The sequence below is a fragment of the Hetaerina americana genome, unplaced genomic scaffold, assembly GCF_022747635.1.
Source record: "Hetaerina americana unplaced genomic scaffold, ioHetAmer1.1.p SCAF_31, whole genome shotgun sequence".
Classification (NCBI taxonomy): Eukaryota; Metazoa; Arthropoda; class Insecta; order Odonata; family Calopterygidae; genus Hetaerina; species Hetaerina americana.
The window spans coordinates 3,558,587-3,586,096 of record NW_027286886.1 but is presented as its reverse complement, the minus strand read 5'-3'; the positions used below and the strand labels follow the sequence as shown (position 1 = coordinate 3,586,096).

The window sequence follows — 27,510 nt, the reverse complement described above, 5'->3', positions numbered from 1 at the left end:
AACCCAAGGGTTGGTTTAGTAGGTGATGGTAGAGTTCACCCAGTACTAAGCCCGATGGTGTGTGAAATTCACACATCAGGGTAGGGGGGCCAGTTCCTTTCCCTGTGCTGGTCATGGTTTCCCAGAATAATTATAATTGTTTATATTAATAATTATTGTACAATAATATTAATTATAGAGTTTAATAGTTCAATTTTGAATTTTTAGGATTTTTCTTACTTTTCCATTACTTTTCTTCCATCCCTTTTCACTTGTCATGGAAGGAAAACTGTACAAAAACCTTTCAGATTAAAAATACTTACAACTAAAATTACTGCACAACTGTACATCAATATTATTAATGAATAAACTCTAATTAGACAATTCATTTGAAAATTCAGGGTAAAATTGAGTCACTAGTTCATAACAACTTTGAACACACTAATCTCATTAAAGTGAAAAATAGGTAAGAAGTCATCCCACTAGAGATGGAGCAAAACAATGAAATTAAGTACATACCCTCGCATGTTTCTATTTATAGAGATAAGCAACAACTCCTACATGCACAACTAACCCTAGAATAAACTATTTACTTAGGCTAATAACAGTGGCAATACTGCCACCACTCGCAAGGCTTCAATCTATACACAATTAAAATTATTTGAGGGAGCAAGAAGAATTACACTTAATCGCAAACACATGAAGGCTACATTTTCAATTTCATGAATAAGGTACCTACATAAATAACAGATACCATTGATGTATTTTGGATCCATAGCGTAGTTTCATCTTCTGTGGACCACAAATTCATCAACTACTACATTTTCTCTTTAGAGCAATTTTACTGATTTTTCCTGAATTTCCCAAAGCTCAAGGTCTGTAATAACCCTATAATTCAATTTACTCAGAATCACAATCTCATGCTTACCTATCAAAGTGGTAAACTTTATGGATTTAAGCATCATGGCTGAATTGTCTACTCTTGCCAAGTTTCAGCACTCCATCTCCTCATTATATGATCCTAAAAAAAACTGTAATTCCTAGCATAATCTGTAAGTGAATCATACAATGTTTTACAAAATTATGCTACATTTAGTTAGTACATATTATCACTTTTAAGATAGTGATTTCACTGACAATTAATTATTTTAGGGTTAATAAGCAATTGCACAACATTCCCAAGGATAAAATCGTGAACAATAACAAAAATAAACCTTGGAAAATCAACAAACTCTAGAACAACATTTTTAAAAGTTGACAATTACATTATATACTGAGTAACCATACTACACTTGACAGAGAAAAATAACACAGATCAAGACTTGAAATGCAAAATATTTACATCAATTTCAGGTTTTTAAATGAAAATACAAAATTAAAATAGCACTATTTACTAATACTACAAAACACAACTCACATATTTCCTTCCTATATTAATTGAACCATTTTCATTATTCAAGTATTTCTTGTACCACATCATTCAATAACTGAGCAACTAAACATGTCAGGTGGAAGTTACAGATTGAAATTTCTAACTCTGTTAAGTCCATCAAATAAAGAGAGATATAAAAGACATTATCACAAGAATAGTTTTTAGCACATCATATAAGATTGCTTCAAATAAATTTTAAGAATCTAAAAAAAATTATAATGATTTACTATCTGAACTAAAAAACTCTAATGTTCATTATAACACATAAACCAATACTACCAAATAATCTAGGAAAAATTTCAAATTATGCTCATTCACATGCATTCCCTTTAGAAATAATAGACCATTTCTATGCAAGTCTTTATGTGCATACGAACATCATTTCTTTGAAAATGATGAATGGTTTTATCAGTATACTTTTTTAATGCCATATACACAGCCATCCAATTTTGTATCATACTCGTACACATAGGAACTTTTGTAAATAAGATTCAAATTATAACAACATGGAAAATCTAGAGAAATCCAGTTTCCAACTTCTAAATTATCCAAAGTGAGCATGACGGAAGAGTGCCCATTAATGATTAGGAAAATGGAGTTTCAAGGAAAAGTAAGATTATCTGTAATGTAGGAAAGTACATTTTTGACCATGAAATCGTGTGGTCAATTTTCAATGACTTCTCATCAGAATGGGCTCAGGAAAGTATGAGCATATGTTAACTGTTATGTAATGTATAACTCATTTTCAATTATGTTAACAATATTCATCACTCATTTCCTCAAAAAAATTTACAATCATGCCTAATCAACCCTATATTTAATGCATCAGATATTGTCAGATTAAGATAATATTTTAATAGATGCTGCCCTTAAAGATTATTTCTTCTTTGGATTTTTTCCTTAAAATGATAAGTAATTTCCAAATCTATAAAAAGAAGCCATGTCGAACCAAACCCAATAATGGAAATGACATATTTATGCAGTTGCACAAAATAGCAATAGTTATATTACTCCTATTGTGGCTAAGCGCTAAGTATTATTATAGTATCAATTTTGATGCATGTTGTTTTCATTCCCTTAGGATTCTCAAGAGCTATGAATATTTTCAACATACTTTTTGAATGAAAACTTTTTGAGTGCTCATGTTTTAAATAATAAATGTATTTTCACTCCCACCTATTTAATATTTTTCTTTCCACCATTTCCTCTTAAGAAATAATCAAGACTTTACTTTTCAAGCAAAAACAAGGGGCTAGTGGGCAAGAAAATATTTGTCTTTGGAGAATTATTGCCACAGCTACAGATCAAACTTGCACATTTACCATTACGTATGATTTTCAAAGCTTGAAATTCACTGCATCATGGAAAATGACTACCCCACCAAAGATTGTGACATAGAAGGTGGGCATTCAAAGCTCCTTTAGCCATGCCTTTTCTTTGCTGACAAGGATACTATATGGATGTTAAAAAAGTTGCCCTTTTAGACTTTCCCAAGGAGAGACAAAAAGTAAACACCAATTTGAATGCAGTCTGCTGCATCATACTGATGAAAGCAACAAAGGAATAGGGAAAAGAAATTACTTTATATAACAAAATACTTTAATATGCACTATCTTTGAGATGGCTTTTGCACTCATGAAAAGGTGCTAACATTCACAGAAAACTTGCATTTGCTAAAATATGATGTTCCAGCCATTCCCCAAGTTTGAGAGTTTTAGGTTTTCAAGTATGCTGAGTGAGTTCACTGGTGCAGACACTGTCATTCTTCCTTTTCAACTTTTGATAAAACCTACTGAATTTTTCATGAAATATATGTACTCAAAAATAGCCACTTGTAAAGTATGTTTGGATAGCAATCCATTAAACACATAATAGCATTGTACCATAGATTCACATAAGTCTTCAGGGGCTGATGTTTAAGAATGAGTAGAAGACACCAATAATTAGTATGGTCACAATTTACAACATTTGCAAATATACTGAAACAGATTCTAAACATCACTTGGTACCAGTTGGCAAGATAAATTAAGGTCAATGCAATACTACCAAAAGATCAATGAAAATAAAGTCCATTCATTTATTGACCTTCAAATCGTACTTAAGAATAGCATTTTTCATCAACATTTGTTCCAGTAAGGGATAATAGTTTATTTTTACAACATTAAAGCTTATTAAAACCATCAATAAAATATAAATAATACTGATTCATACTTATATTTATGCAACATCACAATTAGGCTGATGGGGAAGAAAACTTAGGATGGGTGCTTCCACAGGTTCCTTCACAAAGAGCAATTGTGAAGCAGTTCTTCAAAATGTTACATGGCAGTTTTGTGCACAAAACATTCTTCATAACCGAAAGCTGTCACAGTCATATCATAATTGAAACATCACAAATAGCTAACATTGCTAAGCAGCTGAGACTTCCCATTCCATAATAATATCAATCCATACTAATGTTCATACAGAGATAATACAAAGAAATCACAATGAATAAAAAATCAACTTCACCCATAATACTGAATTAAGGTTCATAGGTAACATTTAAACTTGTAAAATAATGAATAAACCAAAAACATAATTCAACCAAACATAGGAAAAACAAAACACTAATAATTAAAAAAAAATTAGCACCACTACAATACTGAATGAACAGATGATGCTGCCATTTTCTTCAGTCAATAGCTATGTTGGAAACTGTTCACCCACTTTAAGTAGAACAAAAGAACAGTCTGAAGAATTGCTGGATGAACTTTCAAAAGTAAATGAACATCGGTTGAACAGTGCATTAAGGCTCATGGCTGAGATATAAAACCCAGGCAATAATGTAGTTAACACTGTGTTGCAGGTGAATTAATCTATTTTACCGTCTTAAGTTTCTGGAAACCATTTCTTGCTTAAGGAAGACTCCAGGTACCATTGTTATCATTAAGGGTGACATCTGGGACGATGTATTTTGCTCAGTAGTCACAAATCACCTGCAAGAAGGGTTTATTTGTTACCTTAATAACATATAGATACTGAAGAGCTTGCTACTAAAAATAACCAGTGGGTGAGTGTCTTTCAGTGTTTAAGAATGGATGCTGGTAAAGGGAGGCCCAAATATAAAAAAGAATGAATGCAATACTTGCTGCTTGATTTTAAACTGATACGTAGAAAATGAATGACATACGAGGGTCATCCGGAAAGTAGTACTCGTTCGTGCCGCATGAAGTGCTGACGACGCGAGTAGCCGCTGGACGAGGTCAGATAGCTTCAGTGGCTTGTCTGCCTTCTCTGAGCCAAGTTGCGTGACGCTAGCATTGCCTGTGTTGTTTCTGTGATTGTTTACAATGTTTAAAAAAATTGAGAACGCCGCCAGTTGTGAAGTGAGGGCAGTGATTAAATTCCTCAAAGCAAGAAACGTTCGCCCATGTGATATTCATCGCCAATTAAAGGAGGTGTATGGAGACAATGTAATGGACGAGTCGTCTGTTCGGCGGTGGTGTCGCAACTTCAACATGGGGAGGGGGAACACACACGACGATGAGCGTTCGGGGAGACCGTCTGTCATTACAGACCAACTGGTGAGCTCAGTTGACGAATTCGTGAGGAACGATCGGCGCGTCACAATTGATGACATCTGTGAGCATTTTCCCAATGTTTCTCGAACAATTGTTCATGAAATTGTTAAACACCATCTGCATTATGCAAAAATTTGTGCAAGATGGGTCCCTCGCAAGCTTACAGATGAGCACAAAACCAAGCGTATGGCTGCAGCACTGACGTTTTTGGGACGTTATTCTGATGAAGGAGACTCTTTCTTGACTCGCATAATTACTGGTGACGAAACATGGGTTTGTTATGCATCACCCGAGAGTAAACGACTTTTTGGCAGGAAAAAGATTTGACAGCGATGAAGAACTTAAAGAAGGAGTGACCCTGTATCTCAATGAGCTGGCGGCGAAGGACTATGCAGCAGGAATACAGAAACTTGTCACACGTTATGACAAATGCCTTAATTTGCTTGGAGATTATGTTGAGAAGTAGTTTAAAGTATCCTCTTTCAAATAAAATTTTTTATGTTTGTTAATATTTACTTTTGTGTCTTTATTTCACGAACGGGTACTACTTTCCGGATGACCCTCGTATATAAAGGTAAGTTCAATAGTAGCTTTTAGGGTTAATTATTCTTTCCTAATGTCTTCTATTAAATCAAAACAATAAAGAGAATGACAAACCAACTGCCAACATCAATTACTTAAACCCAATTTCAAATACACAAGTAAGATAAATTACAGAAGAGTCTTTCCAAAGAAGAAATTAGAGCAATTTTTGGTAGAAAGCGGAAAAATGTAATCAAATTTAGAAGAAACACCACTAGTTAAATCATCTAAAATGAAGCAATTGTGCCTCCACAAAACTTGAAAAAAATATTTACAACGAGAGGATCATATTAGACAGAATTGGAAAATGCTATTTAGAGTTTTTTCACATAAATCAATCTTGTAAAGTCATGTCAGCAAGATATAGCTGGAATTTTAGGAAGACTGCTAGCATTTATATTAATTTCTGTTCATATCCAAAAAGATTTAAACAAGAAACAAAGAAAATCTATCATTAAACAATGTCAAAATGATATTATAAACACATGAAAAATTACACAGGCTGTTATAAAAGTAACGGTTTGACTATCGATCAGAATGGTGATATTATATTTAAGAGGAGCATTGGATAAATGCAATAATTTCAGAGTGTAAAAATCATTCACCTTGACCAGGATTTGAACCAGGATCCCTCAATGTTCGGTCGAGTGCTTTAGCCAGTTAAGCTATTGAGGCATCCTCTTACTGACATTTTGGGGGCATCAAAGAAGGATCTGGGTTCGAATCCCAGTCAAGGCAAATGATTTTTACACTCTGAAATTGTTGCATTGAAATTCAGATTAACGGATGACTCTCTTCAAAGTTACTGTTGCGGCATCTCCTGCTGTTTCTTTGGAATTCGTCTAAGGTATAAACAGCCTAAGTGTTTATAGTTGGCACTAACCTCGTGGACTGTGGTGCATTTTGCATGACTACAAATGCCTGTGACATTGTATGCACGGTATTTCATCACAACATCTTGTTCCTTTAAAGCCCCCAAAAGAGGACGCCTTGATAGCTTAACTGGCTAAAGCACTCGACCAGACTTTGAGGGATCCAGGTTCGAATCCTGGTCAAGGCGAATAATTTTTACACTCTGAAATTGCTGCATTGAAATGAATATTAGTGACTCCATTAAAGATTACTGTTGCGGCATTTCCCGCAGTTTCTTTGGAATTGGGTAAATGCCTATAAAAAGATTTATCCCTTCATTATGAACATTTACTGAAGGATTCAAACTTTTGTGGTTGCAGCAAATGATAAATAGGAGTTTTTGCCATATCCTGATGATTGAAAACACCTTAAAGGTACTGTCTTCGCACCTCAATATATTTACCATTACTTTTGGGGCACCCTGCATTAAGTCTTCACAGGATCCATAAAAATGTCTCCCAAGTTTGTTTAGATTTTTCAATCACAAAACAAATCAAACACTATAACTCACTGCTGCTAACCCACTATGCTACTACAAAAATAAAATTGCTTGATTACTATAAACAGACCTTGGCACATTGGGTACAGGGGTATGTCCACATAGTAAATTAGTGTGTCGGTTGCATACATCATTTTTTCAGAACGTCAATCATATTACTACAAGCTGATAGTTGAAAATTCTTTCGTCAAAAAATTATTTATTTAAACAGTACAAAACCTTCCCAAACACTTGGAATTAAACTTCACTCTTCTTTGCAAAATACTATCTATTAATACTTATTGACAAGGAAAAAATTTGTCAGTACCCTTCAATTTGAAATATCTACACAAAAATATTGTAACTCTCCCCTTTCCCAACCCAAACTGATCACCTCTTAGTATATCTCTATTTCTCACATTCAACTGCCTTTCCCTTCATTTAGACAGGAATTAACATTCATCTAATGAAATCTTCTGGTCAAATTCCTCCCTCATAAATGCTATGAATCAGTCCACAGTCCATAAAAGCTCTTCCTTCCATGTTTACCCATAAATAAGTTTACTTAAGCTCGGGCTATAAGAGTGCCCATAGCAGTGCATTTGATCTGAAGGTAGAAACTTTTAATGAAGAGGAAAATATTTTTTGTAAATATAAGATTTAAAGGGTTTCCTAAACCAAACATTTCTTTCTAGCCAAATCCTCAAACCCCTAAAACAGTATTGATATAATGATGAAATTTTTCTCCTTTGGACCAATGGAATAAATTCTCTTCATGCATTCATTTCAAGTCATAACTCATCTTTATCCATTTATAACCCAGCTATCACTTTCCTTAACATTGATTTTGGTTTGAAATCCATACATTATATACATTGGTACACACTAAACCGACAAATCACTTGAAATACACGCAAGACAATAGTTACCATCCTTTCCCTACCAAACACTTTATCCCTATATTCTATTGTTTCAGGCTTCACTTCGTGGAAGTAATTAATATCCATTACTAAAAAAGAAAGAAAGACTCGTACTTTTCCACAGATTTTATTATACGGTACAACGCGTTTCACCTCCTTTCCGTTTCCTTCAGTCTTCCTCAATTCTGTAGAAGAACATCTTTTTAATGCTGACAATCAGCATAACAAAAACGTGGGCTATTGGTTTCGTTACGTTGACGATATACTATGCCTATGGACCGGAACCAACCGACAGTTAGACTCCTTCCTTAATTTCCTAAACACTCTTCATCGGAATATCTCCTTCTCCATGGAAAAAGACGTCAATGGCACCATCAACTTCCTCGACTTGACAATCACAATTAGGGATAATAGACACGAATTTGCAATTAATAGGAAACCCACATATACAGACCATATCATTTCTAATGATTCCGCACACCACTTTTCTTACAAACACGCAGCCCTCCACTCCATGATCCACCGCCTCCTACCTTTCCCCCAAAAACTTCAAAATTGAACTCGTGAATATCACTAATATAGCTACCAACAATGGTTTCAACCCCAAACTAGTTGACACATTACTACGGAAAAAACAAAAAGCAATGGCCATAAAAAGCATTTTCGTATCACAGCCCGCAGTATCTAAAGATTTTAAGTGGTGCTCGATCCCGTTTCTGGGAGATCTTTCATATAGGATTTCCAACTGCCTACCCACCTCACTCAAAGCAGCCTTCTACCCACCCATAACCCTCTCCAAACTTCTAGCCAATGGAAAAGACACCCAGGATAGCCTTCTCAAATCAGGCATTTATAAACTGAAATGCGAGGATTGCAACAGCGTTTATGTCGGTCAGACCGGCAGGAATATCAAGTTACAAGTCAAGGAACACGCTAGGTGTCACAAAAATCAGAATAACAACTCTCTCTTCGCCAAGCATTTACTAGAATTCAACCACAGCAGTGACTTTGTCCCAGAGATATTACACACACTCCCAAAAGGATTAAAAATGGACGCTCTCGAGCAATTAGAGATTAGAAGGCACTTGGTGAACCCCAACATGACACTTTGTAATGAGCAATTATTCCCATACCCCTCCCCACTCCTCTCCGAGAAATTAGCCTGGAAATGGTCAAAACAATCCATCAACGCACCTGCGAGCCCCCACCCCTCTCAAATCCTTCCAACCCTCCCCGCCCCCACTCTGTCCTGAGGGTATATATGCTTGCTCTGTCTGTTTTGCAAATTTGTACCTGATGATGCCGCAAGTCGGTGAAACACGTTGTACTGTATAATAAAATCTGTGGAAAAGTACGAGTCTTTCTTTCTTTTTTAGTAATGGATACTTTATCCCTAATTGACCCCTCGCTTCTGAAATGGTAATATCTGGCAAACCTCTTAAAAAAGAAAATTTTCCCTCCTTTCACCGAATACCCTGCATGCCCCAAAAGCATGACACCTGACACATTCAATCAATGCACCACCTGCATCCTAAAGGAAATTCATTAAAATGCACACCAAAAGATTTATGGCAATAATGAAAGAATCCTTCTCCTCTCCATTTCCCCAATGCCCCTCTATATCCTTCCAATAGCCCAAAAACCTAAAAAATATCTTAAAACCTGTTGTCAGAACATCTTTTCACCTCCGTCTACCAAACACTGCCCTGCGATCAGACCCACTATAAGCAATGCCATCTTATCCACTCCACTCTCTTCTTCCAAGTCCCTTACACCCTCACACCTACCCACATGCATAAAATACTATCTCTCTACAAAATGCTATGTCTCCACAAAAATGCTATCTACATCCTCATTTTCCACCATTGCCTGTCGTCGATACTCAAGAATGTACAACTTCACACTCTCTCCACATAAATACTCACCACTTTTCAACCAAATTAACATCCCTGCTTCATTTACCTACCTTTCAGTCGTAGCCTCACTCTTTCGGCTCTAAAAACCCCTCCCTAATTCCATTACCAACATGTAAGTACTCATTAGTACCAGTCCCACCAGCCCTAAGCCTAAAAAAATACATTAAATCCCTCCACCTCTTTCTCTCTCCTCTATCTCCCTGAACCCATCTCCAACCTCTGTTTTCTTGTCGATGAAGGTGTATCACTACAGAAACATTCCATCCACGCCAATGCTCTTTTCTATGTTTCTATGTGTTGTAGGCATGTAGTGAGTGTGGTATGCCCTCGGAAACCCAAACCAAGTCCAAACATGCAGTGTGGATAGTTTCTTAGGGAGTCAAAAATGGCTGAACTGTAGTACTTTAAAAAAAAGTCTTGCTTGTTAATTTCTCTGGACATGAATGAACACCATATTTAAATAATTCATCATTTTTCCAATGCCTTACCAGTGCTACATGAAGCAAATAATTCACTTGTTTATCAAAAGTCTGCATGCTGCATAGTTGCAAAATATTTGCTTACGATAGACTGCCACGTTTTTGTAACTTTTGAAGCACATACCTAATCATTTTGATCTCTTCTGGAAATAAAATGGCATGACAAAAATGAGGCACTATATGAAAACATAACTTTAATTATGGTGTATAAGGTGAAGGAACTTGAGAAGTTGGAAGCTGCGGTCCCTGTCACTAGTTAGTTTGCAAGTTGGATATAGCAAAACAGACTGCCTGATTTGACTCATATTCTTATATATTTCAGCAAGATGAGTAAGTCATATACTTTTCTTCTTTGGATATAATATAAGCATGCCTGAGCTTGGAGTCCGCCAAGCATTGTGTTAACACAACTAAAATTTACAAAAGAATAAAATTTTCTTTAGCTATACACACATTTATTTATTAAAAATCTGATCAATTCATTTAGTGCATAACTGAATCAAATAAATGCAATAACATTACTGCCAGAGTGGCTCTTAACACATTATTATTGTAGACTGAAGTTGCTAAGGATTATCTGAGCTAATTTCCGAGGGCATTCTGCAAAGTAGGTTATTCAAATACGATTTGGTTAAATATTTATGACATTTTTACACATGAGGCTTATTGTCCACCATAGAGTCACTTTAAGTTGTAGGTGATTAAACTGGGTAAAGGGGTGGTGCTTGTAAATCTCTACCAAGAAATTGGACCCAACATGGTCCACTTGAAAGTGTCACTAGGTCTCATAAGCTATTGGAAAATTAGCTGGTTGGAGTATACGTAACAGATGGAGCCCCCAATGCAAGAAGAGAATGTTCACAAGGCCCAGTATGATACTTAAGGAGTTTCTTCCTCTTGGTACCTCTGCTGGTGGTTGCTTGCCCTCACCTCCCCATATTTCTCTTCCTATCATGCCCCTTATTCCTGGTTCCCCCAAGCCCTCGATACAGCACAGTGCCTTCAGTTTAGAGTCTATCTTTACTCATGAAATAATATTAATGATTAGAGTGACAGTTCTCCTTATAGTGAGTATCACATTAAAACTCCACTAACTCTAAAAAATAGAAAAGAGAGGTTGGATCCAGCTCACAATTAAGAGAGAAATATTTCAAAATATTTTATATCAAAATTCAAAGGAAACCCACACATGAAGCAACTAAAACAGTTGTGCTGATGTTTTGAATCAAATAGCATCAGAAAACCAGTCTACTGGAGAAAGACCTTTAAGAGTACTGAGTATAAAACAAATACTGGAATAAAAACTGTTGGTAATTTTTTTAAACATATCAGTAAAACCTGAATCCAGAGACGAAAATTGGGAAAGATTTATTTTTCCATGTGCTTTGCAATATCATGAGTCATATATCATATCAAAATTGTAAAATAAGGTCTTAAATAAAGTGTTGGTTCCCTAAGCTCCATATTACCACGCAGGATGCTGCTGTTGATGGAATGGTAATTACAGTTCATAAAACTTTATTTTGATAAATTCAACCCTTTTCGAGGGGCAAAATTTGAACAACAGCATTACAATACGCAAATCTGAAACTAATTACTGTTATTGGTAAAAAAGATTAAGATCCAAATACTTCATCAAACAAAGTGATCATCACCGAGCTGATTACCACTAACCGATGAAATGAATATTAATTTTGGATATACAATTAATATTTCTTGTTGATTATTTTCCATGAGCTTAAACAAGATATATTTATTAGAAATATTAAGAGCTGAAAGAGGATAATAGTAGCCTACTAGGTAGAGCTGACAATGGATGAGGCCAGTCTCCGATACAGGTGATGCCTCTGGAAATCCCAGACTAAAATTCATCCAGTGAAATTTTCTAGATGCCAGATCACAGTGGTAACAGAAGTGACAGAGAGAAATGAACTGCCCACCCTACCCGAATGTCATTTTGAAATAAATAGTACTTAATACATGCTAGAGAATCTAACCCATCAGAACCAACTTAAGTGCAGATTATTGTTATGTGCTTCTTTGAAAGCTAAATCACATAAGGATGCCTTAAGAACCATGATGGCATTATGTATAGAGAAAGTTTTGACTTTGATAGATACTTTTTCAAAAGACATCAGACAGTTCTTATTTGTGCATTTGTTTCATAATCAAGTATTCTTATGTCAAATTCCAGTATATGGGCTTGCAGATGCTATTTGATTAGCAACATCAGCAAAGCTGATTCAATGAAATCATATGTAACTTATCATTATATATAATTATTACTGTACACTTTATAACAAAAAAATACCTAACATATTCTAAGATGAAGAAAATGGGATAAATAACACAAAGAACTGGAAAGCAAACAGAAACTATGTACCTTTTGAAACCTCTTATCAATTCTTGAATACAATGGGGTAGGGAGTGGAGAGAATGTATCAGCAACTTGTATCCTTCCCTCTTACGCACAATTTCCACAAAGAATACAAAAAAGATGTCTTCTACCTAATAAGACAAGACATTTTCAGTTCCAAGGTCAAGGACAAAAGTGAAGAGATGAAAACCCAATCAAGACCATTGGCTCATAGCTGAACAGCTGATGAAAGAATCAAATTGCCTGCCTACGCTAATGCAAGAAGCTTGTCCTTTGGCTGGCTTTGGATTGCAAGCAGTGTTTTAAGATTCCTTTTCCACACCAGATCCTTACAAATAGCTCGAGATATTAGCTCACCAAAAAAATACTAGCACTCTTTAATGGAAATATTACTACTGTGGCAACGAATTTGACCAGAACAGCTCCTAACTCAATACACCAATAAGAATTTATATGCAAGAGGACAATATTCATACTTGCTTCATTTGATTTTTCCTTAATTAAGTGGTAGGTCTTTTCCTAATGAAGTGGAATAAGTTATTTTCAACTATTTTAGTGGAAATGTTCTGTTGCATGACAATTAATTACTTTTATCATCTCTATAAATCATACTGACTGTGTGGTAAGGTCATATTTATTATTTCTAGGTCTTCTTATAGTGCCCCAATAGTATTTACCTCTGACATTATGCATGCTATTTTTGAGGAAATGTAGATTTTTATATTGACACCAAAACATTTGGCTCGCAGTGTTTAGATTCCTAGAGCAATTTGATCTTTGACTGAAGGAATACAAAAGCATAAAGATGAGAAATTTTCCTGGCTCTCTAATTACTTCATTACATATAATGAAGCACTGTTGTTCTCAATGGGTTTATTAAGAACATGGCATATTTATAGGGACACCTCTACTTTTATTCATTTAACTCCATACAAAAGTGAAAGGTATGCCTCTTTATGTGGTATATTCCTTGATAATCTTAACTTAGGGCACGTGTGAGATCCACATCTGTTTCAAAGACTTAATTCATCCAGGGAAAAGTCAAAAGAAGTGTAAAGGTATTGATTAAGCAACTACAGTATTCATCTGAACTATAGGGAAGTGTCCTGCTTAGAAACTTGTATATGTAATTGATGATTTTAGGCAAATATAACAATGCCTGTATTTCAGAGTTAACAGCGAATAGCTAACAATATTCCGATTTCTGGGGCATACATAGAATAGGGATCTAATAATAATCATAATTTACACTGCCTAATAGCATAATACAGCACAGTGCCATTAGCGGACTATTTGATTGAGAAAACTATAGACTTAAGATGAAATAAGGCATAACTGGGAAACTGGCATTCTAGATATCCACAGCAGAATTTCATTTGCAATACACATTTTTCCCTCCGTGGAACACATGATTTTTGCGACCACCACTGAATCAAATCATCTGTCAAGGGTACAGGCTTGAAATTTTTTAATGATAAAAAATGGAATCAAATAAAGGTAAACTAGCATGTTTCCATGAATTGTATTTGTTCAATGGTGAATTTTGACAGCACTTTGCTTTTTACTGAACAGAGCCATTCAAAGAGAAATCATGGTGCCTCCACCTGTCAGTGTGGTAAAGTTTTTGTTTTCGGGCAGTGCGGTGTGAAGGCAATTAGAACAATCAGAGGACAGGATCCACACTGAAATGCATGCATCAAAATGTTTTCTCCTGGTTGCTTGAAAGCCATTTGAACCACACAGTCCACAGATAGAGAAATGGGAAGGAGTTAAAAATGCCAAACCAAACACAAAATATATATTTCATTTGATATCGTTTGTTCTATTGAAATAACTCTGAACTTTCAATTGCCTTGCACTGCATTTTGAATTGAAAACTTCTCGTAAGAATGCAATATGGACACCTGTATTCCACAAATGAATGAGTAGCACTCATAAAATTCATTGATGGGAGAAGCAAGAGTAAGTTTTTCTAGCCACGATATATCCACCTACTGTTCTTGTAAATAATGTGGATTTCATTTCAGGCATACAAAGGAGTTGCTACGACAACAGCCCACAATATTCTCATAATCATCAGTTCACAGCACTGAAGATACTTTTCCCAAGATTGACAAATAACATATAAACTGGGACAAACTTTGTGTTATCCCAATTCAACAATCACCGAATGCAATGCAAAATATTAAAAGAATGACTCTTTTCCACAATGTTTTTCCCCGACATTTCAGTAACAAAATGGTAGATGTATAAGAACTGAAGTGCATTCCATTATTTAAAAACTTAAAATTTTGATGAAACAATTCTCATCAGTATATAAACTTAAGCTGAAGGTACTCAAGGTGGACTGCAGCCAACGTTCAAGGAACATTATGCATTGTTAGGACGTGTGATGTCACCAATCCCAGATGAAATTTGATATTGAAAGCGAAGTAAAAAGAATTATGGGGCTTTAAGGGCAATCTAATCTCAAAAAAATATTTCTTCACTTAACCATAGAAATAATTCTGTGGCAGTGGTCTTTTGTCTAACGGAGAAACCTTCTGTGAAGTCAGATTCATCGATTACTTTTACTTCGCACCCGCAAGTTATGTAAATATCTGCCAAAATATTAATTTAAAATGAGTCATGACAAAATATTTCTTTTAAGACTAAATTTTCATGGGTTTCTAGTTTTATAAAGTTTCTTAAGTTTTATAAATGTGATAATGACATTTTCAAATGGTCATTCAACCACAGCGGATTAGCTTATATTTACTCTTATACACAAAAAGATAAATAGGAATGGATATTTTCCCAATAATAGCAAACATTATATGACATGCACGGTTCTAAATCAGCTATTTCCCACAGATAACTATCACTCCCATTGCATCGGGAACATAGACTTAGAATTATTGCGCAAAATAAAAACTGGCTATAAATACGGATGCAAACAACAAAACTAATAAGTTAGTAACATTATATACCTTGACAACCAACTCAGACTCAAGACCATTCTGGTAATACTCTCGGCACATTCAAAGAAGGTAGTGCTAAACCTTCAACGTAGGACATCATACATCCACGTTTGTGCTGTAAAAAATCGTAACATGAAGTTGAAACATCGAAGGTTAATCTAATATTGACGTTAAGGTTCATAAATATGGCTTCTAGAGAAAGTTCCTGTGAATTTCATCTAGGGTAAACAAACCAATACGTCCAAAGTCTTACTCTCTAGTAATGTAGTTAGCCAGGGACAGGGATTCTTTGTAACTTACTGAGTTACTGTTATTATGGAATGGGTCTTTTCATTAAAGTCATCTAAGAAGACTTCTCAACTACTTCCACAGCTACACTAGAATTACGTGCAAATACTAAGGAGTCGGAACCTTTACCATGTAGGATATTATCCGCTTGCGTTGGGCTGAGATTTACACCAAAATAAAATAATATTTTGAAATATTAATCAATTAATTCTAATCTCAATATTCATTCACGGAAATCACCTCTTTGACTTGTCGATAGGTGTGTGGACAAGAATATAAACATCAATAAACATCACTGAAAGAAGACACAAAAGTAAGATATTCATAATTTCTAAGAAAATACGGTCGAACTATAGGAAACCTCGTATAAATTGACCGTTTAGAAGCTATGTCTTTTTCCATTTTTTAAAACCAAAGTTAACAAATCAGTTTCATGCACGATGACGGAAGTGTTAAATATAGACACAAAAACCGCCAATAAGCTGCCACCGCTTTCCGAATTTCGTATTCACTTTTTTGCGGTATTTTCAAATCGAAATTTTCCATACACAATTGAGAATTACGAGGGTGTGACATAATTTATTTCTTATTATAGATATAATACATGTTTATTTCAATTAAATTCTTTTCTCAGAAATTGTGCACTCTAATCATTTATTTTTATTCGTACCCGTTCTTAATATAGGCTGAATTCCGCGATCCGGATTTCTGCCTAAATTAAGGAATGTTAGTTATGTAAAATGGTGTATCATTCGCAATGGAAAATATGGTATTCTACCAAAGCAAAAAAGGCGTTTATATTGTCGTATCATTTAATAAAGGACGTAGCATAAATGATACTTAGTAAAATTCAACCCCATAACACATGTAAAATATGCTGTTAAGTATATAAATAATTCAAGAGAGTACGTGCCTTTTTATAGGAAACCTCTTCCATTTCATATTATCCACCTGGAATCTGGTCGGCCCAGTGTTTCACTTCTTGCAGTAGCTTCAAGTCACGCCTCTTAGTTGTTTAGTTACCATGGTCATCACCTTGTAGAGATAAAATTAGAGAAGATTATATTATGATAGTCCTACTGACCCGAGATAATAAGATTCTACTCCATCCCATTTCACTCGTATAATATAGACAGATATTCGCTTTTTAGTTGTTAAAAAAAGAAGGCCAGTACGATAACAACAAGTATGCCCATTCAAGTTGAACATCAATTTGAAATCAGCTCTTGGTAATAAATAATAAGTGAAAACAATTTAGCACCAAATTAATACTCGAGAATAATATCCAATATAATTGAACATAAAAATTCCATTTCTCTTCTTCAAAACTGATATATTCTCTTTACCAATGTTTGGTATTACATATGGTCCTTTGTAAAATAGTTTATTGCAATGCATTGTTTAAGAGTCTGAAGTGTCATGCTCAGTATGGATTAGAAGTGTAGCAGTCTCTGGGTCCATCTGCACTCAAAAACCTTGAACAGTGGGTTGCTGCCAACAATAATTAAATTTATGGCATATCATCACCCATTTTTCAAACTTGACAATGGTCAAGCAATATATATATATATATATATATATATATATATATATATATATATATATATATATATATATATATATATATATATATATATATATATATATATATATATATATATATATATAAACTAACCAATGGGGAAAAATACACAAGACCAAGTCATTCCTTAGTAGTAACAATATTTTCATGAAAACATTGCTACCAATTCCATAAAAAACTCTATATCCATGGCACCATAAATACAATTTGCCCAGAATATAAGTGGCAGCAGATGATAAGAGATGTCACAGATGTGTCATTGGTACCATAAATACAATTTTCATGTTTAATAAATGGCAGCAGATGAGGTCACCCGATGTGGCATGAACCAGAAATAATATTTCATTCACCACTAAGGGAACCTGAAATTTACCTTTTCAATAAAATTTCAGCTCTTTTGGTTTTAGGCATATTTTGTCTGAGAATGTTACCTGCTTTTCCTTAAATATGTCATGCTCTTCTGGAATAAGGTTTCATTGTCCCTTTTTCATTTTAGATAGGTAACTACCACACATTTGACCTTTGGGTAGAACTTATTAAGGAATAAAATTATAGTTGAATGGATTTTCGTATATCTTTTAGCAATAAGGAATAAGAATGATAGAAGATGGAGCATATATGTAAGCATGCTGGACATTTTAAGGCAGCTAAGTGATGTTACTATAACAGCAGCTACAGCATCAAAGGCATGAGGAACTGTGAAGGATAACTTTTTTATAAGTGGTTGAGTACCATAATCTATAGTCAATAAGAGGTGAGTTTTTGTCAGTTTTCATTCAAGGGCTGTTAAGTATTCAATTAATAATCACATACTTCTAAGACCACTACTGGTGGATACTTCTAGAAATTCTTTGATTCTTGCAACTAGAACAAGGCAAAAAAGTCAATTATAGAGATGAAACAATATTCATTACCATATAAATAAGGAAAAATTTCACCATTGTGCTGCAGTGATGGTACAGATTGTAAAGAAAGATAAACAAAAAGAAATAATTCAGAATTAAAAAGGACACACCAAAATATGGAGGTGGCTTCCTTGTCAGCAAAAGAATGACATTTGACATCATTGTATATTTGTATGAAACTACATTCATCGACTGATGAGGGGCCACCTTCAGGTCCCAAAAAGCAAAGCTAGAGAAATGTATGGGTTATGAATATGTTGTCTATCCCTTCAATCTACCCCTATAATCTTTAATAAATTCATTAATTCTATGCAATTTCCTTTTCAAATGCCCTCATAAATTTCCAACTAAGCCCAATGAAGTACTATGGAAGATGGTTAATACCTGCAGACTGATTTATTCTCTTTCTTTCAAGAACGGTATATTGAATCCAGCACAGAAGATGCCGATGACTACAACAGGAAAGAGTTGATTTTAAGTAACAATAAAATCGTGTCAGAAAACTGTTTCAGGGTCACAAGTACTTCTTATTTGATCTTCTAACAATCATTTTTTGCCATCTCTGCCATCACTGAATGCGTGTGTACACAATTGCAAGTGACTGACTTGGTTTCTAGAAGTAACTCAGCGTAAAGGTCATTGGGTGTCGAGAAAGCAAGCACGAGGAAGGGGAGAAATCCATATGCAGCAGGTTTTAGAATAACCAGGTAAGTTATTCACTACCATTCGCATACATGTAAGAGTACACTTAAATATATTTTTAAGTGATAAGTAGTTTTTATTTCCAATGTAATCTCAGAGGGATAGTTAATTAATTTCCATTCCTGGGTTTTGGCTGGGTTCCAGTTTGTGGCAGATAAAAAGTTTGCTTTTAAGATTTAAGTCCTAACTTTGATCAGCAGATTTTGGCAGTTATGAAATGAAACTTCTGTCCATGGGTGGCCAACACAGCTGGAACACAAAAATGGAAACTGACACTTCCTGAGTCTGCAGAGGCTTTTTAATTAATACTTCGGGGAGTTGTTATGTAGACATTAATATTTTAAAAAATGAGACACCTTCATGGCATAGAGTAGTTCCCAACGATTTGAATGCGTCTGATGATATTACTAGAGTGACAGCTTTAGTATCTCAAGAGTTTCATTGGTTAGCCATTGAAACCTCATTTTAAAGGTGGCTGCAGTCTATTTTTATTGCTAGAGTAATGAGAAAAACTCTAAAACATTCTGAAGGAAATAAAATGTTAATTTATGCCAAAAGTGATATCAACCTTCCAAAAAACTTTCATTTATTTAATTAAAACAAAGAATAGTATGTAAAATGTTAATGTTTTACCCATTCATGGTCACATGAATCAAATTACAGTTATTAATGCATTTATACGTATGTTTATATGAATGCATACCCAGATTTACAATATGCATTTATAATAAACTAATTAAAATATACATTGTAATAAATATTTGACAATTTAAAAACACATGAAGAATAATTAACCATAAAGGTACAATAACTTCAAGATATTGATTAATTTCTTTAAAAGTTGACTCATTTTACTTGATATGGTTACACTCCTGAACTTTGAGGGCTTTAAAGGAAAAGGTTTTATGATGAAATACCATTAAAAATTCTGTCATTATGATAGAATAAATGCATTAAGAATGAAACTTAAAAATATTCAAAAGCAATCAAATAGTTAATAGGGAAGAGAGATATAGGCATGGTCATTATAATGCAGTATGAACATTTTGGAGTAATTTATTAGAAAAGAGACAAGCCATGTGTTGTTTATGAATGCATAGTTTCAACTTAGATAGAGAATATTCCAGATTTAGCATTACTTTTACGACACTCAACATTATGGAATACGTGTACATTTTAAATAATATAGGATAAAGTTTCTGAGTCCTAGTTTTTCAGAAAATGTTGAGCAATCGTAATCCAATAAAAACTTCGCGGCTATTGCCTCTTTTCCTCTGCACATTTGGTTTATCTCTCATCTGATTTTAGATTAATAGATTACTCCTTTCAAATTGGCATTATATTCCTGTAACATCATCAAGCATGCAAAAATATATAATTAACTTGAATAAAAAGCTTTGAATATAAGATATCTGCGGCAGGTTATTTTACCTTATCATTGCAATACCAATGAAATAACTTTCAACTTTCGTAAATTAACTTAACAAAAAAAGACTATTTTTCTGCCTAATGTGATGTCATTAAGAGTCAGTTAACTACCCGCAATAATCTATTTTATGCAAGTGAGATTTATAATTTTTATTTTCCTGATTAAAACTGCAATCAATGAATTACAGCAGAAGTATTACACCAATAAAATATAAAAGTCAAGAGTAGAGAGCGACCATATATAAATTGTTTGGCCTAATATACAGGATAATATTTTTCGTAGGAGTATATTGGCTTTCACGTGAATATTTTTTTTTCGAAACAGGCACCAATTTGTTTTTTATTGTCCACCAGATTTTGCTATGCTATTACAAGTTCTATTTAGAAGCGAATGCGACTGAACTCATACCCGAAATGAACTTCGACCCCAAAGCGCATATTTTAGACGGCGAGTGTGCTGAAATTTCTGTACAGAGCAAAAGAATGTATCCATTCCATTATTTATTTGTGATGGAATTGAGACGGCTATTTTCAAACATGTAACTCATCACAAAATAAGTGCTCCTAAAATCAATCACGAGCCATTAAATAATTGGCTTCAGGGCATTGAAATGTGCATTATACTCAGTGAAAAAGGCATTAATGTTGTTTTACGAGCTAGCCATTCAATTTCTACTTGTGTGATACTAACGTAATTCCAATGCAATATTTTCTACTTGGATCTTTTTGAAATATTTTGGAAGTATTTGTGGAACATTTTTATTTTCCCTGTATGTAAAATGCATCATCTTTCAAGATATAAAATTAAACTCCGCCCCTTCCCAAAAGAAGCGTACTGGTACATGTTTGCCGAGTAGAGACAAGCATGATTTTTTATGATCGTGTGTCCACGTTCTAAAGCATGATTTCGATCAACTTTCTGCTTCAATTAGAATTAGATTTACTGACGGGGTTGGCAAAACAAAAGCGGTTCGCAGATGTGTAGAAGGGTTCCGCAACTACAGTTATTGAGTTATTGAAGCCATCAAGCTTCAGATTTCGCGGTGTCAGTTTTCTTCCATCACACACTATGTCATCTGAACAAGACGAAAGTAAAAAAGATGTTGTTTTCAAAACAGTAGTTAACATATTTACATATCGCTTCATATTTGTTTTCGTCGCGGAACAAACATCAAAAATTTGATGAACACTATCTGTATCGGCTTGAAAAATTTGAAAAAGGGTACATTATTGAATTATTGACGGCTTTGATCATGAACGTTAGATAAGGATTTCTATTTCATGGAGTAAAGCACGACAGAAATGTTGTAACACTTAAGAAGAATTTGTTTTTGGGTTTCGTCCTAATGGCCATACTTTTTGCAACAGCTTTTCTCAGCGTCATACTAGCTCAGGGGAGGAGAGTTTTCAGCGGTCGAGAGGAAGTCGCAATCGGCATAAGAGTTTACATACCGCACGTATCAAAATTTCCACAATTTCCACTCTAGCGAATTTGTCATGATTCTAGCCTCTAAATAATTGTATTGGTGGACATTATTACTGTTCTTTATAATTCAATGTTTATTCAATCCAGTTCTTTCCACCTCAAAGTCGACCACTCCACACGTGGATCCGTAATTTTCTCATTATTTTGGATTTTATTGACACCATTTTTTTAAATAATTATATTTTCTACGTACTCGATAATCTTCATGTCAGAATTTACTAATTTTTGAATAAAGGAGGCCCTAATAAATATTTTAAATCAAAAGAATTAAGAGGGCAAAGGCACCTTGGAAGGGTAATACTGTAATATTCACTTCGTAACAATTTAAAAGAACACTACCGACTTCAAATTGAGTTTCAAAATTTACCATTTCATAAGGTTTAAAATGGATTCGGAAAAGGTATCAGCAGAACCAATTGGACCAATACTCTCTCCTAACATCCTGACGTATTTCCTCAAAACTGGTGAACTCAATTTATTTCTACCCTAGAGGATTGATAATGCCGATTTATGAATCTAGATAAATGTATTATCTATATTTCGCGCATTATAATTATGTAAACGAAAACTAATGGCGCTCTTCCTTCCGAATATTTTTCCTGGTGTTTATGGTGACAATCATAATTGGAATGTTTATTATGCTAATCGGATTTGATAGCATTCGTTGATATTACAACTTAGATTATTTCAATTAAAGCAACTTAAATTTTACGTGAGGTCAAAGAAATAAACTGTTGTGATAAAAGCAGTTTATAAAATAGCTTGTCATAGCTATAGTGTCCTGGAATTTCTAACAATGTCACTTAACATTCTGGACGTATTTTTAGCCTTATGAAATAAGTACAAAATTGTATGAATTTACAATCGATAAAAAATTATAGAATCGTTCGTAAATATTGTTATAAACTTGCCCCCAATGAATGTATCAATCAATGCTCGTGCTTCTAAATTCAAAAGAGAAATTCACGTCATATTTCCCACCGGTGTAAAGTCTTCTTTCCATCCCTTCAGTTTTAATGACTAATCTTGGAAGCAAAATTTTCTAAGGCACCAAAAATTGTAACGATACTGCAGTGAATTCAGATGCAACGGAAAGAAAATAATCAAATAATTCAAACGACATTAGATCAACAGCTTTCAGGTGAGACGGCGCTTACGCAGCAATAAGTGTCATTAATTTCCTGACGCATGCCATTAACTTCGCCAGCAATGGATACTATACAACGGATCCTTTTAAAAAGATGGGCTAATTATGAATACGAGAAAACTGATGTCAATTTAGTATACATTACCTTTTGGTATCTTGACTAAAACTAGGTTCACCCATTTTCGGAATCTCCTACATACATTGATTCTATAGCTGGCCATGTATTTTTAAAAACAGAATTGTTAAATTATTTCAAAGGATATTTGGTAAAATTGGTCAATTTCACTTAATAACGCAAGTCTCCCTCGATAATCACAGAAATATCTAAGTCGTAAATATCAAATATCGTAAGTAACACAGTTATTGTCTTAAATACGCTTAAAATATACTGGGGGCTTGGTAAATTTATTTCAACCATCCTCAACAAGTGATATACTTTGAGTTGTGAGACATCACCATTCTTTGAGAAATTCAACGAACGAAAAAATTAGTTTTAAATGAAAGTCAAAATAACAAGTTATTTTCATTAGCGATTAAATACGCCGACAAGCTTCACAAAAAAATATTTTTTAAATAGTTTATATTTACCTTTTGCGTGCGTTCAAGTATTTTATTTAGTTAAATTTTTTCAATTTAATATATCACAACACGTTTTGGATCAAAACCAAAAAGATGAAGTCATCTATTGGGAAAAATGTTCTAAATACTTTTGCTTAACTTCTAGAATTCAATGGAATTTGTTATTTCAATGGTTCTAATGTGCAGTATAATCAAAAATTTAATTGAACTGAACGCACTCACTGTTGCACGCATAATGGAGCAAATTAAAAGCCAAAATCAAAGTTATTTTCCATTCAAACATGCTCTCAGGGCCATACCATTTTTCAAAACCACCTGAAAAATGATAAACATCATCAAAGGAAATATGTACATTCAAGAAAACAAATTCTAGACAATTTAAATACTAGGATAATAAAGTTAATATAAGGCCACTTTATTTTTTTCATACAATAGGAAGCTATATTTAAAGACGACCCCGAATATGCAGAGAAAATTAGTCACTCATTTTATTTATATACATGCTCTAAAAATCCATAAACACCATTCAGAAAGATAAAATAGATAAAATAAAACAATTTTTGTAATAACATTTCACTTACATCTAAATTATGTAAATATAAATAAATAAACATTAAATGTATACAACAAGTATCAGCATACAAAAATACTATTTAGTGGACGCATCATGCCAATAAATTAATTAATTTGCGAAAATCACAAGAAAACAATGATTAGACAACAAGACAAATAATAGGAAATAACAACATTCGCGATACATACCTCGTGAGTAATCGGCAGTACTATTTAAACACTAACTCAAGTTATCTCTAATCATATCTCAATTAACTATCAACTCCAAATTATTCGGCATTGCCTACCATATATACGTATACATACATCAATACACAAGCCATTTTATAATAAGGCCTGATCTGAACGCCAATAGATGTGTGTTTATATATATATATATATGTACGTATATATATATATATGATTGAAGTAAGGTTCATACACCTTTCCGCAATAAAAAAATTTCAAATAAGTGATAACTACAAAAATTATAAACAGCTTCCATAAATTATTCCGTGAAAACAAAAACGAGGTTGTTTTATTTATCTCGCTTTATATTCCTGAGTACATTTGTAAGGTTGCTTCATTCAATACTAACACACTGGCATTATCATGATCAATAGAAAGGTACTTTAGGATGCTCTGCAAATGAAATGAATCCGTATAAAAAAGGATGGGCGATAAAATGATAAATTATTTCCATCCGGACAACAAAAACATGAAATGGGTAAATAAAGGTATAAACGCCATTAAACGTCGGGATAGGCAATCAATTACCATCCTCGAGCACATTCTAAAATGCCCGTCGCGGGGGAAGCGAAATAACGTTCTATTTATTTCACTTTGTTGACAAAAAATGCTACCGTCGTAAACAACAACAGAACTATACACATCGGACTCGCCTTGGCACACAATTCCAGCGCATACATGCCCGCACCAACGAGTACCCAGCTTGCGGACATGTCAGACTGTGATCGGATTTACATTTCAAGCGACTCTCACCAATTTCCACTCTCAAAAATATAAATAATGCCAAGCTTTCACAAAAAACAACACGATTCTCGGAGGGATAGAGAAAAATCCGAGGGGGAAAGTGAGCGTACCTGGTCGGACGGGAATTGTTTCGGATCCCCTTTGCACGGCTTGGGAGCATCAGGAGTGGTGCGACCGCACATCTCCCTCGCGCACAACAAGATGGTGTTTATCCGTGCACTCACACAACCCCTCGCCTGCCCCTGGCTAGGCTGGATACAGGATCGCGTTTTCAACTTGCGCCCATTGATTATTTCTTTGCGAAGGGAGTGGGAGGGCCGAGGGTGGGGGGAGGACGCGGGGAGGGGTGGTCGGGGATGGGGCGGGGGGTGAGGGGCGGTGAGAGGGCGTGGGAGGGGAGGGAGGGAGGGGCGCGGCGAGAGGGGGATTGAGAGGGGGGAGGCGGGGAGGGGGCGGTGGGTGGGGTGGGAGTGGCATTGCGCAGCGTGGACAGACAAGTAGCTTCGCCCCCACGCACCCTCGCGCCACCGACCCAACACAGCATCTGCATGAAATGAAAAACATGGATCGATAATTAACACGGTATCTCTCTCTCTTCCTCTCCCCCCGCTCTCCCATTGCTCAACGCCCGTTCGTTCCCGGTGTCCTGTTACCGGGGGGGTGGAGGGGGGGGCGGAGCGCAGAGATGAAAAGACCCTCTCCCCGGACTTTCTCTCTCGCGTACCTCGCCGTCGACTTGTTGTCACAAGGCCCCTGCCGGGGCGACAACAATTTTGAATACAAGGATGGCGCCCGCGGGTTTCGCCCAAGCGTCGCTACACCTCGCCCGGCTCACCTGAGCGACGGGAAACGGGAGTTGCTTCCCCCGACGGTTCATTCGAACGCGAGGCGCTCAAAACAAATGACAAAAAGGCCAAGTTTCCGCGTTTTGAAATCCCGAATTCCGCCATGAAATGGAAACACGCCGCATAATCCGTTGGCCCAAATAATAAATGCTTCTCCACGGAGTGATTGATCATTTTGATTCGAACAATTCCGTTCGCTCCTTGACGTGTCTTGCACTTAATGGACGACGAGGAAGAGCGTTTGAGCGTTGTTGATTTTTGTGGTGTATTCATACGGCTAGTCTCTTCGCTTGTCATGTTTCGAGGAAAACATCGGACCGGGGCGAGAGAAATTCCGCCCGGGATCATTCGAGGGCAGGAGTAAATAAGGGGAAGGAGGCGGGATAGAATCTAGGGAAAATGAACGGGAAACAACGGCGGCCATGGTGAGGAGGCGCGCAAACAAATACGGCGGAATGGATTCTCCGAAGGGATACAGGGGAAAACACCGATTTACTCCGACGGACAAAGATTGTATTGATTATAGGTGTGGTGAGGGGTTGGAGGGGAGGAAGAAGGAGGACTCTGTGTGGCAGTCGGCTGCGAGGGGAAGAGCAGCACGAGGAGGAAGAGAGGTAGGGAGGGGTCGACGAGATGCCGGGGAAACTCCATGTTGCTTGGAGCGTTGGCCACATTAACGTCTTATTGTGCTCCGCCGCGATGCGAGCGTTTTGCAGGTGCAAGCCCCTAGCGCCCCGCACTCCTTTAAATAGAAGGAATGACAGGGACGTCCCATCGTTTCTTATGTTTGCTTCGGTTTCAAACAAGAGATATGTGGGGGAGGGGACGGTTTTTTGTCGGTGGGGAGGTGAGAGGGGGGGTTGGTGGTGGAGGCGGGTGATGGAGCGATGCTCGGTGGCGGGTGGGGAAGGGTCTCGGGGAGGGGGGGAGTCAGCGTTTGAGTTGCTGGGGGCGACACCTCTGGTTGGGGGGGGGGGGGGGGTTGAGGGGAAAGAGGGCGGTGGAGTGGCGTGGGGAGGAAGGCAGAAGGGGTTTTAACGGGTAAACCGAAGCAGGGGGTGCTGGCGGAGTCGAGGTAATATGACCTACATTAGTGCGATCATCGGTATTTTGTCCGTTAATTTGACACCTTCCATTTTCACCTAGAGACGGATCTACAGCATCAGTTCGGATTTTCTACTTCTCCAAAACTCAACGAATATCCAAGCGCCAAATCCTATTTTTTTAATGACGGAGCTGAACTATATCTTTCTCTATATGCAAGCTTTTTTTATCTTATTTGAACAACGCTCGGTATGGAGATACGTAAGTCAACCAAGACACACTTGTACGTTTCGATATTTATGTTGTTATAATAGGATGATTGCTAAAGATTGTGGATTTAATACGTCAGAAAGGACTAGCC

The 27,510-nt window shown here is 35.8% G+C and overlaps 1 protein-coding gene and 1 non-coding gene across 3 annotated transcripts in view; one reads left to right on the top strand and one right to left on the bottom strand.

Moving 5' to 3' along the window:
* Positions 1–25,501, bottom strand: part of FoxP (forkhead box P) — a 63,111-nt gene extending 37,610 nt beyond the window's left edge. Inside the window, exons 1-4 of one of the 2 annotated variants that reach the window (XR_011701579.1) lie at positions 16,016–16,073; positions 15,608–15,713; positions 4,279–4,389; positions 908–1,029 (exon numbers count right to left, since the gene is read on the bottom strand). The gene's annotated coding sequence lies outside the window, so the exon portion shown is untranslated. Of the gene's footprint in view, positions 1–907; positions 1,030–4,278; positions 4,390–15,607; positions 15,714–16,015; positions 16,074–16,799; positions 16,922–25,370 lie in introns of those variants that run through there. The other variant, XM_071589026.1, reaches the window with a different exon arrangement.
* TRNAS-AGA (transfer RNA serine (anticodon AGA)) lies at positions 6,544–6,616 on the top strand. The gene has a single exon. It is a non-coding gene; the product is annotated as a tRNA-Ser (tRNA).
* Positions 25,502–27,510: the final 2,009 nt, after the last annotated feature.